The following is a 10,036-nucleotide window of genomic DNA, read 5'->3' on the forward strand; positions in this document are numbered from 1 at the left end:
AGAGCCAGAGGACTCAGTGTCCCCACCCACATCCCGCCCCTCAGCGCCCAGTATCAGAGAGCACCACAGCACCGCCCACTGGAGGCCAGAGGCGCTGACGCCCACCCCGCCTCTGACTCCACAGGTGCATCTCCCAGGCAGATGCACACTGAGATGACAATGAGCCCCATGGCCCATCCCCAGACCCCGCACAGACCACTCGCTGCCACCAAGTGGTTGGACCACAGAGGCTGCAGAGCTTCAGCTCTCCCTGGAAAGTAGGGTCTAGCTTCCTTTGTACTTTGGGCTTTATTTTCATTTCTTTACTTTGATTCTTTTTTATTAATTGCTTTCTTTTAATTTTTATGTATGTACCTTATATATTTCTTATTTTTGCTTTCATGGTACTTTAATTGTGTTTCTTATTTTGGGATTTAGAATCTTTTAACAAGCAGGCCAAAATAATCTGGCGGTTTTTTTTGTTTTGTTTTTTTTTTGTTTTGTTTTTTTTTTTTTAGGAGGTCATTTGTTATTGTTTTCCTTGTTTGTTTTTTTTCTTCCTTCTTTCTTTACTGGAAAAAATAATGAGATGGAGACATTCACCTCCATAAAATAACATGAGGTCGTACCCACAGCCAGGAGGTTCATCAATACACATACATGATGTCTAACTAGAGTTTAAAACAATGATTATAAAGATAGCAGCTGGGCTGGAAAAAGAGCACAGAAGAAAACTGGAGAATCCCTTACTGTAGAAATAAAAGAACTAAAATCTAGTCAGGCCAACGTTAAAAATGCTGTAACTGAGATGCAGTCCCAAGAAAGGTTATGGACCACAGAGGCAGACTGAGGGAACTCAGCCACTTACTAAAACAATAACATTCATACCATCGGAGATCAGAAGATGAAGAGAGAGAAAAGGGGGCAGAATGTTTATTTGAACGAATTATGTAAACTTCTATAACCTGAGGAAGCACACAGACACTGAAATCGAGAGACAGAGAACTCCCAATAAATTCAACAGAAGCTGACTATCACCCAGGCACATCAGAGTCAAAGTCACAAAATACACAGAGGAGAAAAGAATTCTGAAAGCAGTGGAGGTGGGGCTTTGGGGGGGGTAGTCCTTACCTACAAGGGAGGATGAATCAATTTGCAGCAGATCTGTTTTTTTAAGAATGAACATCAAAATTTATTTAATCTCACAAGGAAGAAATTAAAAATCTCTGAACATAAAATGCCATTTTCCTCAATCATAATAGCAGAAATTTACGGTTTTAATTTTTTTTTTAGTTGGAGTTCAATTTGTAAGAATTCTTTCTTCAGCAAGGCTGTCATTCAGCATAGAAGGAGAGATAAAGAGTTTCCCAGACAGGCCAAAAATAAAGGAGTACATGACCACTAAACCAGTCCAGTGAGAAATTTTAAAAGGGACTCTTCTAGTACGGGGGAAAAAAAGAGACCAAAAGCAACAAAGACTAGAAAGGACCAGAGAGCGTAACCAGAAAAACCAACTCTACCGGTAACACAAAGGCACTAAGTTCATATCTTTCAATAATCACTCTGAATGCTGATAGACTAAATGCTCCAATCAAAAGATATAGGGTATCAGAGTGGATTAAAAAACATGATCTGGGATGCCTGGGTGGCTCAGGGGTTGAGCATCTGCTTTGGCTCGGGTCATGATCCCGGGGTCCCAGGGGATCAAGTCCCACATCAGGCTCCTCGAATGGAACCTCATTTTCCCTCTGCCTCTACCTCTGCCTCTCTGTGTCTCTCATGAATACATAAATAAAATCTTTAAAAAAGATAAAAGATAAAGAGATGAGAAAGGACCCAAATAAAATCACAAATGAGAAAAGAGAAATAACAACCAACACTAGAAAAAAAAAACTAACACTAGAGAAATACAAACTATTTTAAGAGAACATTATGAAAAATTATATGCCAGCAACCTAGAACCTGGAAGAAATAGATCAATTCCTTCCTAGAAATATATAACATAGCAAAAATGAAAAAGGAAGAAATAAGAAACTTGAACAGATAACCAGCAAAGAAATTGAATCAGCAATCAAAAATCTCCCAACAGGAGATGCTTAGATCAATAGAACAGAATGGAAAGCTGAAACAAGATACAAACCTATAACCCTATGATCGCTTAATCTTCAACAAAGCCAGAAAGAATATCCAATGGCAACAAGACAGTCTCTTCAACAAACCCTAACCCTGACCCCAGGATAAGAACAAATGGTGTTGGGAAAACCAGGCAGCCACATGCAGAAGAATGAAACTGGACACTTTCTTACACCATATATATAAAAAATAAATCCAAAATGGATTAAAGACCTAAATGTGAGACCTGAAACCAGAAAAAGAAGAAAAGATAGGCAGCAGTGTCTTTGACAATGGCTATTGGATCTTCTTTCTAGATATGCCTCTGAGGTGAGGGAAACAAGAGCAAAAATACTATTGGGTCTTCATCAAATTGAAAAGCGTCTGCAAAGGGAAGGAAAGAACCACAGCTAAAAGGCAACATACAAAATGAGAGGAGATATTTGTAAACAACACATCCAATAAAGAGTTAGTATCCAAAATATATAAAGCAAATATAAATCTCAGCTACCTAAACACAAATTATCCAACTGCAAATGGGCAGAAGACATGAATGGACTTTGTCTCTGACAAGACATCCAGATGGCCACCAGACACACGGAAAGACACTCAGCGTCACCCATCATCAGGGAAATGCAAACCAAAACCACAATGAGATGTCACCTGACAGCCGTCAGAATGGCTAAAATCAACAACACAAGAAACAACAGGTGTTGGTGAGGCTATGGAGAAGGGGGAGCCCCCTTACACTCCTGGTGGGCATGTGAACAGGTGCAGCCACTGTGGAAAACAGTGTGGAGGGTCCTCAAGAAGTTAAAAATAGAGCTACCCTACGATTCCAAAATTGCACAGCTAGGTATTTACCCCGAGGATACAAAAGTAGTTTAGTAGATTCGAAGAGGGACACGCAGCCCACTGTTTGTAGCAGCGTTATCAACAACAGCCAAACTGTGCATACAGCCCAGATGTCCACTGACAGATGAATGGGCAGAGACGATGTGGTAAATATACACACTACGACATCACTGGGTCATCTGAAGGGATGAAACGAAGCCATTTACAATGACGTGGGAGAAGTGGAAAGGACTTATCTGTCTGTCAGAGAAAGACACATACCAAATACCATATAATTGCATTCACATGTGAATTTTAAGAAACCAAACAAACTGGCAAAGGGGTGGAGGGGGTGGATGAGACGAGCAAACCAGGAAACACACTCTTAACCACAGAGAATAGACTAATAAATACCAGAGGAATGTGAGGGGGGGAATGGGGAATCAGGGGATGGGGATAGTGGAGGGCACCTGTGACCAGTACCAGCCGTTGTATCCAAGTGTTGAATCACTATGTGGTAGACCTGAAACTATATCATACTGTGTTTACAAACAGGAATGCAAGTAAAACTTTAAAATGATAATTGGTAGTATTGATGAAACATGCACGCACAAGAGATAAAATCAGAAAGGCAACTGAAAATCCACATAAAGAGTATTTAGAGCCACAAATCCCCTCCTTAGCTCAGCTCAGGAGAAGCCTGCCATGTCTTTTCTGACCCCAGGAGAAGCCTGGATTTTGATGCTCTGGGGAGGCCACTGACTTGGTGGAGTCAGGCTATCTTTGAACCCAAAACCTAAACAGAGTGCGTAAAACTAAACTGCCCAGGATACTAGGAGCCCCAGTGCAGGCACATGCCAAGACCCAAACTCTAACCGTACACAGACATAACCCTAACCCTACGCTTAAGCCTAATGTTAACAAGACCTATCACTAATCAGAAACCAAACACAAACCCCAGGACCGAAACACATTCACTGAACCTTCCTGCCAACCCTCACCCTAACTCTGAAACCTATTCTAAACCCTTAACCCTGATCCCTACCTTAAATCTAACCCTAACCCTAACCTCTAACCCTAACCTTAACTTAATGTACTCAAATCCTATTTCTAATCATAATCTTTACCCTAACCCTGACCCTCTAATACTAACCCTATCTCATACCCCAAACTGTACCCTAACCCATACCGAAAAACTAACCCCTAACCCACTCCATAACCATAACCCTTTTTCAAAACCGTACCCTGACCCTGACCTGACCTTAACCCCTAACCAATCACTAACCCTAACCCTAGCCCTAACTCCTAACCTAGCCCTAAATTTTACCCTAACCCCTAACCCTAACTCACACCCTCACCCTGAACCCTAAGTGCAAGCCTAAGCCCAAACCTCACTCTAACCCTAACCCTAACCCCAACTCCTATCCTCCTGCCTTAATCCCTAAAGCCTAAACCCTAACCTTAAATCCTGTTCCTAATCTTAACCCTAACCCCTTTTCCTAATCCCTAACCCCCATCCTAACTCCTAACCACTGACCCTGACCTTTATCCCTCACCCTAACCTCTAATCTGTAACCATAAGCATAATCACTAACCCCTAACATCTAACTTAAACTTAACCACCTACTGCCTCCCTTCCTCTGACCTTACCACTAATTCTACCCATTCACTTACCCTGTGGTTCTGAGGAGTCCCTTCTGATGTGGATGTGGCCCCTAACGGCGCCTCCAGAGTCCTCCAGGGGGTCCTGAGGAAGCCGGGCTCCTGTGAGTGCGGACGTGGCTCCCTGTGTTCCTGAGTCATAGTCAGCGGGTCCTGAGGATGACGGGCTCCTGTCACTGTGGACTATGCCTCACATCCTCTGGAAGCCTCACAGTAGGTCCTCAGGAGGCCGGAGGCTCCGCCTGCCTGGACATGGCCCCACGTCCCCCCTGAAAACTCACTGCGGGTCCTGAGGAGGCTGTGTGCTCCTGTTAGCATAGACGCAGCCCCGTATGTCCCGAAGCCAAGTGCAGGTCCTGAGGAGGATGGGGGTCCTGTCAGTGTTGACGTGGCCCCACATTTTCCTCAAGCCTCACCATAAGACCTGAGGAGGCTGGGGGCTCCTGTCAGCATGGACGTGGCCCCGTATGTCCCGAAGCCAAGTGCAGGTCCTGAGGAGGACAGGGGTCCTGTCAGTGTTGAAGTGGCCCCACAATTTCCTCAAGCCTCACCATAATACCAGAGGAGGCTGGGGGCTCCTGTCAGCATGGACGTGGCCCCAAATCTTCCCAAAACTTCAGAGTGGGTCCTAAGGAAGCCAGAGACCTGTCAGTGTGAATGCGGTCCCCACATCTTTCTTAGGCCTCACCACAGGCCCTGACAAGGCTGGGGTCTTCTGTCTGCATGGAGGCATCCCCCTATTTCCTGAAGTCTACACCAGGGGTCCTGAGGAGGTCAGTGTCCTGTGGATGTGGCCCCACATCCTCCTGAAGCCTCACCATGGGTTCTAAGGAGGCCGGGGCTCCTGTCACCATGGATGCAGCCCCCATCTTCCAGAAGCCTCAACTTGGGTCCTTAGGAGTCCGGGAGCTCTTGCCAGAGTGGACGCAACACCACATCTTCCTGAAGCCTCCCCGCGGGTCCTGAGGAGGCCCAGGGGCTGCTGTCAGCGTGGATGCGGGCCCACATCTTCCTGAAGCCTCACCGCGGGTCCCGAGGAGAACGGGGCTCCTGACAGCGTGAACACGGCCCAATGTCCTCCTGAAGCCTCACCGCGGGTCCTGAGGAGGCTGGGGCTCATCAGCGTAGACGCGACCCCACGTCCTCCTCAGGCCTCCCAAGCACAGGAGAGCTCCTGTTAGTCAAGTGCCCCCCTCAGTGCCCATCACCCATTCACCCCCACCCCCCGCCCTCCTCCCCTTCCATCACCCCTAGTTCCTTTCCCAGAGTTAGGAGTCTTTATGTTCTGTCTCCCTTTCTGACATTTCCCACACATTTCTTCTCCCTTCCCTTATATTCCCTTTCACTACCCACTATGTTTTTATGTTGTGTTTTGTCAAAAGCTTTTTCTGCAACTCTTGAGAGGATCGTATGCCTTTGTCCTTTCTCTTGTTTTTGTTTTTGAGATTTTATTTATTTACCCATGAGGGACAGAGAGCGAGAGAGCAAGAGAGAGAGAGAGAGGCAGAGACACAGAGACATAGACAGAGGGAGAAGCAGGCTCCATGTAGGGAACCCGACCTGGGACTCAATCCTAGGAATCCAGGATCAGGCCCTGGCCAAAGGCAGGCGCTAAACCGCTGAGCCCCCCCCCCCCCCCCCCCCCCCCCCCCCCCCCCCCCCCGGGCTTCCCCATGTCCTTTCTCTTGTTAATGTGATGGATCATGGTGACTGATAGCCAGAGGGGACGCAGGTGTTAGATGGGTAAAATAGATGAAGAATATTAAGAGCTATAAGCATCTGGTTCTCAAATAAATAAGTCACAGATTTTTAGAAAGTACAGCCTAGGCAATAGAGTCAGTACTATTGTGACAACTTTGTATGGGGACAGATGGTGATGACACTTTTCGTGGGGAGATGAGTATGCAGAGAATTGTCAAATCACTAAGTTGTAGCCCTGAAACTACTGTAACATTGTGTGTTGACTGTACTTCAATAATATCAAAGAAAAGGGGTTTCTGATGGGACTCACGGTGGGTCCATGAAAGGCATTAAAATGGTCATTACACATATGAAGGCACCTCTGAAGAGGGGATAAAGATGCTCACATGTCTTGATGTAAATTTTCAGAAGATTTACTTTAGAGAGGGTGCAGTGGGGAGGGGTGGAGGGAGAGGGGGAATCTGGAGCAGACTCCTCACATACCAGTGACCAGGTCTGGGTGAGGACCACGTGAGGACCACAGTCACCAGGTACAGGTGAGCCCCATGTGGGACCCAGAGCCACCAGGACCAGATGAGGCTCAGGTGGGGACCATAAAGACCAGGTCCAGGTGAGGCCCAGGTGGCAACCAGATTCATCAGGTCCAGGTGAATCCGAGGTGGGGACCAGATTCCCCCCTCCAGGTAAGGCCCTGGTGGTGACCAAAGTCACAAGGTCTGGGTGAGGCCCAGGTGGAGACACAGTCTCCAGGTCCAGGTGAGGCAAAACTGAGGACCAGAGTCAACAGGTCCAGCTGAAGCACAAGAGGGGACCAGAGTCACCAGGTCCAGGTGAGGCCCAGATGAGGATCAGAGTCACCAGATCCAGGTGAGGCCTAGAAGGAGACCACAGGACCCAGGTCCAGGTGAGCTGCATGTGGGAACCAGAGCCACCAGGTCCATTTGTGGCCCAGGTGGGGACCACAGTCACCAGGTCCAGGTGAAGCCCAGGTGGGGACCAGATTTACCAAGACCAGGTGAGGCCCAGGTGATGACCAGAGTCACCAGGTCTGGGTAAGGAACAGGTAAGGACCAGATTCACCAGGTAGGGGTGAGGCCCCGGTGGGGACCAGAGTTGCCAGGTCCGGGTGAGACCCAGGTGGCAACCACACTCAGCAGGTCCAGGTGAGCCCAAGCTGAGGACCAGTGTCACCAGAGCCAGGTGAGGCCCAGATGGGGACCAGAGTCACCATGTCCAGGTGAGGCCAGAAGGACACAACAGGTACCAGCTCCAGGTGAGGTCCATGTGCAAACCAGAGTCACCCAGTCCAGGTGAGGCCCAGGAGGGGACCAGAGTCACCAGGTCAAGGAGAGGCCCAGAAGGGGACCAGAATCCCCTGATCCAGGCGAGCCTCTGGTCCCCCACCCGCTGACAACATGGATGAGGACGGGCTTCCTCTCATGGGGTCAGGCATAGACCTGACCAAGGTGCCAGCTATTCAACAGAAAAGAACGGTGGCATTTCTAAACCAGTTTGTGGTGCACACTGTACAGTTCCTCAACCACTTTTCTACAGTTTGTGAGGAGAAACTAGCAGACCTTTCTCTTCGTATCCAGCAAATTGAAACAACTCTCAATATTTTAGATGCAAAGTTGTCATCCATTCCAGGCCTAGATGATGTCACATTTGAAGTATCTCCTGTAAGCGTCACTGGTATCACAAATGAATCACATTCTGAAACTACTTCAGAGAAATCACAGAACAGTTTATAAGACTCTGGACCACAGAGAAGTGAAGTAACACCAGAAAATATCTTAACTGTAGCCAAGGACCCAAGATATGCCAGATCTCAAAATGGTTCAAGTGGGTGTTCCAGTGATGGCAATAAGAAACAAAATGATATCAGAAGGACTAGACCCAGATCTTCTTGAGAGGCCAGATGCTCCAGTGCCTGATGGTGAAAGTGAAAAAAATACAGAAGAAAGTTCAGACAGTGAATCTTCTTTTAGTGACTAAGCTTAATTTTGATAACAGTTACATATACATGTGTAGGTATACATATACATTCTATAAGAAAGAGAACCTGAACTTGAACTCTTAATCATAAAACATCAAATGGCCATATATCCACCACCAAACCTCTTCTATGTTAAAAATAAATAAATAAAGCATTTATAACCTGGCAAAAAAAAAAAAAAAGTGTGGAACAGATTAACCAGGTCCCAATGACACCCAGGGGAGGATCAGAGCGACCAAGTCAAGGTGTGGCCCAGATGGTGATCAGAATCACCAGGTTCAGGTGAGGCCAAGACGGGGACCACAGTCACCATGTCCAGGTGAACCTGATGTGGGAACTAGAGCCACCAGATCCAGGTGAGGCCCATGTGAGGACCACAGAAACCAGATCCAGATGAGGCCCAGGACGGGACCAGAGTCACCAGGTCCAGGTGAGCCCAGGTGGGAAACAGATTCACCAGGTCCGGGTGAGGCCCAGGTGGGGAACACAGTCACCAGATCCAGGTGAGGCACAGGTGGGGAACACAGTCACCAGGTCCAGGTAAGGCCAAGCAGAGGACCAGAGTCACCAGTACCAGGTGAGGCCCAGGTGGGGACCGGAATCACCAGGTACAGATGAGGCTAGAAGGAAACGAGAGACACAACGTCCAGGTGAGGTCCATGTGGGAACCAGAGTCACCAGATACAGGTGAGGCCAGGTGAGGACCAAAGTTAACAAATCCAGGTGTGTCCCAGGTGGGGAACAGAGAAACCCTGTCCTGATGATGCCTAGATAGGTACCAGAGACACCAGGTCCAGGTGAGGCCCAGGTGGGGACCAGTTACTAGATCCAGGTGAGGCCAAGCTGAGGACCAGAGTTACGAGGTCCCAGTAAGACTCAGGTGAGGCCCAGGTGGGGATCAGAGTCATCATGTCCAAGTGAGGCCCAGGTGGGGACCACAGTCACCAGGTCCAGGTGGGGACCAGAGTCACCAGGTCCAGGCGAGAACCAGGCAAGGACCAGATTCACCAGGTCCAAGTGAGGCCCACGTGAGGACCTAAGTCACCAGGTATGGATGAGGCTCTGGTGGGGACCAGAATCACCAGGTCCAGGTGAGGTGCAGGTGGCAACCACACTCACCAGGTCCAGGTGAGGCCCTGGTGGGGACCAGAGTCACCAGGTACATGAGAAGCTAGAAACACTACAGCCACCAGGTCCACATGAGGTCTATGTGGGAACGAGAGTCACCAGTCACAAGTGAGGCCCAGGTGGGGATCAGACTCACAGGTCCAGGTGAGACCCAGGTGGGAACCAGTGTCACCATGTCCAGGTGTGGCCCAGGTGAAGATCAGAGTTAACAGGTCCAGGTGGGTCCCTGTTAAGGAACAGTGTAACCATGTCCTGATGCTACCCAGGTGGGTACCAGAGACACCAGGTCCAGGTGAAGCCCACGTGGGGACCAGAGACATGAGATCCAGGTGAGGTCCCGGTGGGAACCACAGTCACCAGGTCAGGTGAGGCCATGCTGAGGATCAGAGTCACCAGTTCCAGGTGAGGCCCAGGTGGGGCCAGAGTCACCTGGTACAGAAGAGGCTAAAGTGAGGACCAGAGTTACCAGGTCCAGGTGAGTCCCAGTAGGGAATAGAGTAACCATGTCCCGATGATGCCCAGGTAGGGACCAGAGTCATCAGGTCCAGATGAGGCCCAGGTGGGGAGCATATTCACTAGGTCCAAGTGAGGCCCAGTTGTGGACCAGAGTCACCAGGTCTAGTT

The 10,036-nt window shown here is 48.5% G+C and overlaps 1 pseudogene; it reads left to right on the plus strand.

Annotated features, from left to right (window-relative positions):
- Nucleotides 1-7,677: 7,677 nt before the first annotated feature.
- On the plus strand, nucleotides 7,678-8,445 carry LOC140595916 (WASH complex subunit 3 pseudogene; annotated as a pseudogene).
- Nucleotides 8,446-10,036: the final 1,591 nt, after the last annotated feature.

The sequence above is a fragment of the Vulpes vulpes genome, chromosome 1 (assembly GCF_048418805.1).
Source record: "Vulpes vulpes isolate BD-2025 chromosome 1, VulVul3, whole genome shotgun sequence".
NCBI classification, from domain to species: domain Eukaryota; kingdom Metazoa; phylum Chordata; class Mammalia; order Carnivora; family Canidae; genus Vulpes; species Vulpes vulpes.